Here is a 6,542-nt window from a genome sequence, read left to right as displayed (position 1 = left end):
CTCTCTTGTATAAAAAAAACGTTTTGGATAATAAACAGTGTTTCGAAGTAGAAATCCCAGTAAATAGTCAACATAGAAACAGTATACAGGGCCAAAACATGGAGTCCACCTGAGTATGTCTTTGTAGATTGTATCATGAAGTTTGTATTTTAGTGTTTTAATATTAGTTGTATATTAGAACGGCAAGCTCTATCAGTATTTTCAAAAGGAGGGAGGTCACATGACCTGCAGAGAGGATGGCTGCGTAGCGCTTTCGCTCCCGCTCCTATTCCCCCCATTTCTATTTAACTTAACCTTTATTATTGAGCGTGTTGTGACATTTAAACATCCACCCTGTGAGATGCCGAAGCCAGGAAAGTCCGCCAGGCCTCTTGACCCCAACCACGAGTCGTCTGACGAAGACAAGGGTGAGCAGGGAAACAAGCTAACCGCCATGCTAGAGACGGCCATGGAAAAACAGCGAGAGTTTATGTCGACGCAGTTTGCAGGACTAAATGGAAGACTCGACGAAATAAAAACTGAGATGTCTCGTTGCATTAAGGATGTCACTGATAGAACTAAAAAAGCCCATTCAGAGGATGAAAAGGGGGAAATCGTCAGGGTGGGATGGAATACCCCCTAAATTGTATTAGTTTTTCTGGGAGCAGCTAGGTCAATTCATGCTGGATATGATCTACACAGCTCTGGATAAGGGCTCATTTGACCGGGACACCAACTTTGCTATTGTCACCGTTCTCGCTAAACCGAATAAGGATCCCTCCCTCTGAGGCAATTACAGACCCCTGTCACTTTTGAATTCAGAAATAAAAATATATGCTAAAGTCCTGGCTTCACGGATTGAGACACTCACGACTAAATTAGTACATCATGACCAGACTGGGTTTATAAAAACGCACCACGCAGCTGATAACTTGCATAGACTTCTCCATACGTTATATTTTTCTAAAGATATTGAGTCCCCATGTGCTCATCATTGGACACTGAAAAAGCCTTCGATAGACTTGAATGGAACTATCTCTGGCTGGTTTTGAAAGCTTTTGGTCTTGGTACTAACTATATTAGGATGATTAAGGTACTCTACTCTAATCCTTCAGCTATGGTCTTTTCAAGCAACATTTTTTCCTCCCCCTTCCCAGTATCAAGAGGCTCCCGTCAAGGCTGCCCTCTGTCTCCTCTTTTGTTCGCTCTCTCCCTCGAGCCTCTTGCGCAGACAATTAGGCGACACCCCTCTCTCTCGCCCATATCCTTTTGTAACACTTCACATCATATATCATTATTCGCAGATGACATTCTGTTATACATAAATAATGCCCCAGTATGTATTCCGATAGTATTGGAGGTGTTTGGGCTCTCAGGCTATAAAATTAACTGGACTAAGTCTTCACTGATGCCCCTTAACTCATCTCTCGACACTTCCACATTGCCAACACACATACCAGTGGTTCGGAACTTTAAATACTTGGGCGTGGATGTCTTTCCCTCCTTGTTCTCCATCTCTAGCAAAAATTTCCAGTGTATTATGAAACGGGTGGAGGGGGACTTGGAGAGGTGGACGCAGCTCCCAAACTCCTTACAAACGCGTGTATCCATAATCAAAATGGACGTCCTTCCAAGAGTGAACTTTTATTCTAATATGATACCCCTTCCCCCGCCTAAAGGCTACTGGGACAAGATGCACAGTATAATATCGAAGTTTATCTGGGGTGGGGGACATCTATGCATCAAGCTAACTACTCTTCAGTGCAACAAACGGAATGGGGGTCTTGCTGTCCCCAATTTTAAATGTTATTCTTGGTCTTATGTGCTGTGTCTGCTTTCCAATTGGCTGGACCCCCAGATACAACTATCATGGAGACCTATAGAAGAACATTTGGCCTCCCCTCACCGTCTTCAAGATTTAATACACTCAGGCCTTTCCATTAAACGCTCCAAACTAAAGCTGGGCCCCATTATGTCGTTCCTTTTGACTGTGTGGCACTCAGTGGAGAGGGTGACCGGCTCTATGTTGAAGTGGCATGCATAAAGTCTTATATTTCATAACTACTCTCTACTTACTGGTGGGGTTCCTTTCTCTTTCAGGGAGTGGAGTGAGAAAGGGGTTAACGTCTTGTCTGATGTCTGTGATGATGCGGGTCTGAGGTTGTTTACTGATCTGCGAGCTACTTATGATATACCAGGTACATCTTTTTTCCTCTATTTGCGCCTAAGATCTGCGATGCGAGTGTAAGGTGTGCCCTGGGGTTCTCCCCTCCCCACTCACAAGCTACACACGTTGTTAGATGTAGGAGTAAGGTCGAGAGGCCTGGTTTCTGCTCTTTACTCTTTTTTACTAGCATCCTCTTGTGGACCTCTGGCTGTTCATCAATTGTGGACCGGTGACCTTGATCTACCCAGTGGCGAAATATGTTGGTTGACTGTCTGGAACAATTTAGACGAAACATCAAAGAACCTTAATCATAAACTTCTACACTTCAAACTCATACATAGAATGTATCTAACGCCAAGAAAGAGATACTTCATGAAGCTCATATATTCGCTTGTTTGTGATCTATGCTCTCTGGGTCGTGTGGGATCATTCTTACATATGTATTGGGAGTGTCCTGATGTGGCGTCCTTTTGGAAATTAGTATCTTCCACTTTATTAGATCTATTGGAGGTAGACATACCATGTTCTCCTAAAATACTGCTTCTAAATGACACCTCATCATTGAACCTGTCCTCTACTCGGAACTGCACTCTATTAGCGAGGTTGACTGCAGCTAAGAGAATGCTGGCCTTGCGGTGGAAGCCCCCCCACGCACTCACACGCACCCAGTGGCTTCAATCATTTTTGAGCATACTCTACATGGAGTTGTCTGTAGCAAGAATGCATGGAGCTAGTCAGAAAACAATCTGAACCTGGACCTCTACGGTGGCAGTGGTTAAAGATTTACTGAGTTGAGAAATATGTCTTTATTTGAATTTTTGTAATTTTTTGTTTATTTCTGTGCACTTACTTTGGCCTATAGGACACTGATATGACCGATGTACTATGTGCTGTATCACTATTTGTACTGTATGTAATGTAGAAGATCGTGTTGGGACACTGAGGGAGGGGGGATGTCGCTATTCTGGGTGGGTATTCTGGAGGGGTGTGTAGAGGGAAGTGGATACTACTTCTTGTATTAGTGTCTTTGAATTGTGTTATGCCCTTCTCTTTTGAAAATAAACAATAATAAAAAAGTATTTATTAAAAGGAAATTAAAGACCTATTTTTTTAATCTGGCTTTTACTTTGGAATAATGTTATAGGCTTGGTTTACGTTTTAATGATTGGTTTTTCATTATTTGTTTCCCTGGTGTTTATTTTTCTACCGACTTTTATTTTTTTGGTTTTACATTTTGTTTTTATTGTATATTTAGCCTTGCAATATTTTATTAATTGTTGTTAATTTTTGGTTTTATGTGTTGTTTCATTTTGTTATGTGAAGCACATGACTCACATATAACACATGTGAAGGCATTTTTGTATGAAAAAGTTGAGTAAACATGGAGTGGGAGAAGACAATCAGTTTCATCAGTATCAATGGGATAATGGTTATAATGGTTATATATATATATATATATATATATATACATTTTATTTTACTTCAAACTTCAACTAACATCTTTGACTTTCTGTTTTACTTGTGTGATTTTCTTGAATGTTGTTGGAGGGAACCTGAGATTTTTAATTGCCAATTGACTGCTTTATTGTAATATGACAAATAAAGAGCTTGTAAAGAACTAGATTTAGATTTTATACTAGGAGAGGATAAAAATCTTCATTCATCATTTGCTCTGGAAAATAGATAGCTTTATTTTCTTATCTATCTGTAAAAAATAGATATTCCTGATTCATTTTGGGTATGTTATTTTAGGTGTTTTTTCCTGGGGATATGGCTTGAATTTAGGAAATTACAGTAAGTAAAATGTTACAGTAATCTAGCTTTGTGTATCTAAGGCTACATTCACACTGCAAGTACAAATCAGACTTTTTTCATATCTGATTCAGATCAGTGTGAACAGCACAAAACAGACTCTTTTCAACTCTGATTTGGGAGTGTTTGGCGAGAACGTCTGTTTGTTATTTAACATCGCTGTGCATGTGTTTAACAGCCACAACAACAAATGTGATCATCAATAGGCTATATGCATGTAGATCAGAATAAGAATCAGAAATACTTCATTGATCCCTGGGGTGAAATTTGTTAAAAAAACAAAAAATCTGAGTGAGATGAAATTCAAAGCTAAAGGTGGAAAAGCCTTGAACATGTACAGCATTTCCAGTGGGCTCACTCAGAATCCTGCTTATGGCTCTGACACAAATAGACTGGGCGCAGAAATGATCGCTGCAAGTCCATTCCGCCTCACAGGGGAGCCAAATAAAAAGGAACATATTTTTGTTCTGCGCTTGCTAAACCAGCTTTGAAGTGTCATAGTGTGCAGCTTATCTTACCAACAGTCAAGTTTTAAATTTAATATGTACCTAGGTTTATGTAGGCAATGGGCTTAAATATCATTACAATTTTCCAGGATAACATAAATTATTTCCAGGAGTTTTGGTCAGTTTAACCAAATTCCAGGTGTTTCCATTTAACCAAGCTGGGGAGCAAACTGAGGTTCAGTGTCTTGCCCATGGACACTTCAATGATTCAACTTGATTTTCTCTACCATCTGAGCCACCAGTTCCATGTTCCATGACAGTGCCATGTTCTACTGTAATATGTCCAATATCAGCTCTCATATAGTTATTTTTTTTTTTTTTTAACACCCAGCGGTGTACAGTTTTCAGATTATTATTTATTGTCTGGCTTTGGTGGAGTAGTGACCCCCTGGAAAAGAACTAGGGAGTCATAAAAGCACATTTGACCCCCCCCCCCAGACAATCCTGACTCAAACACTGATATATTTCTATTGCTTCATTCTCCTCTTTAGTATTTGTCGCCACTGTCTAGACTCATAATATACGGGGAGGCCTCACCGGCGACATACTGCTACCCCCAGTTGCTTGTCACCCCGAGTCACATTTCAACAGCAGGAAGGAGACTGTCCCCACTGAGGACGCACGATCCCGCCAGCGACACAGCCACAGCCGGTAGAGGTACAGCACCATCAGCGTGTTGGAATGCTAAATCAAAGCCCCATCTTGATGTTGGACTTGATTGGCTCCAAGTGAACAGAGAGCGAGCAGGGATCATGACATTTTTGGAAACAAAGCACTTGCATTTTTGAAGGAAGAGATGTTTACTCCAAACGCGTGAGTCAGTGGGGTTTATATAATGCAGGGGCAGGCTTATTGTGGAGACAACACTTAAATCTGTTATAATTACAAGTGATCTGGGGTGAAATATAATAACTAGGAATTGTGCCCCAGAGGAAAGCGGATGGAGCTGTATTTCATGAGCAAACCCAACGTGGCTGTCGGTCTGCCGCTGCGGCACAGCATCACAATGCTGATCCTAATAAGGGGGCATTAAGCAAATTACCTGTGAAAATGGACAGTCATTTCCCTGCCCCAGGCAGCCCCTTTTTTCATCTGATTAGACCATTGCAGTCATTAATCTGAAAGGAGGCCATTCTTCAGCAGCCAGTGTGGCTTTCCAGGAATGAAATTGTTTATTCATAATGTCGTGTTCTAAAGTGACAGGGTTATGAGCCCAGGTCAGACGCAGATGTATATCATAAACGACCCAGAGTGGCTGAGCTCAGCCCTCTGTTACTCACCGCTCAAAACACACACACACACACACACACAGTCAAACATGCAAATGCAAACATATCTGCTGCAAACATACAAAACCATGAAAATACCGGACATACAAACCTGAAAATGCCCATGCATATAATAAATACATTATGCAGATGAATATAGACACACCTGTGTCCATACAGTATTTGCACATATTCTATAGGCTTATCTTGCAATATGCAGACAGAACATAAAACACACTTAACCTGCACACATAACACACTACATGCACATATTATCATATATACTACGTAGCCAAAAGTATGTGGACAACTGAACAATACACCCATATGTGGCATTTGAGCATGTCATTTTAAAACATTGGGTGTTAACAGAGCATTAGAATTAAAAATCAACAACATCTGAGAGTAAACCGTGAATATGAGGGTATAATTAAATAGAATATTATGCCATTTGGCTGGGGCAAATAAGAATAACAATACAGTCATAAGAATTACATAATAGAGGTACAACCTTGAGAAGCAGCCGGTGTAATGGACAGAATGTCTAACTGATGGGATAAATAATCAATATGGATGATCAATCAACTTGACAGGGCGATCATATATCACATATATGTAATTCATCATTTGTAATTTTCTTTTCTTTAATTTCTCAAATTTTTCTTTTTGGAAATACTTTAGCACAGTATGTTTGTGTTTTAATACACACATTTAATTATTTTCTTTAAAAACATATAATATTGTATAACAATTGTAAGAAGGCTAAATTGATTAGAAATCTAACTTGTCCACTAAAGTATTGTATGATTT

The sequence above is a fragment of the Morone saxatilis genome, unplaced genomic scaffold (assembly GCF_004916995.1).
Source record: "Morone saxatilis isolate NCDOM2014 unplaced genomic scaffold, NCSU_SB_2.0 Contig7, whole genome shotgun sequence".
Classification (NCBI taxonomy): Eukaryota; Metazoa; Chordata; class Actinopteri; family Moronidae; genus Morone; species Morone saxatilis.
The sequence above is the reverse complement of the archived record's forward strand: the minus strand, read 5'-3'. Positions refer to the sequence as shown.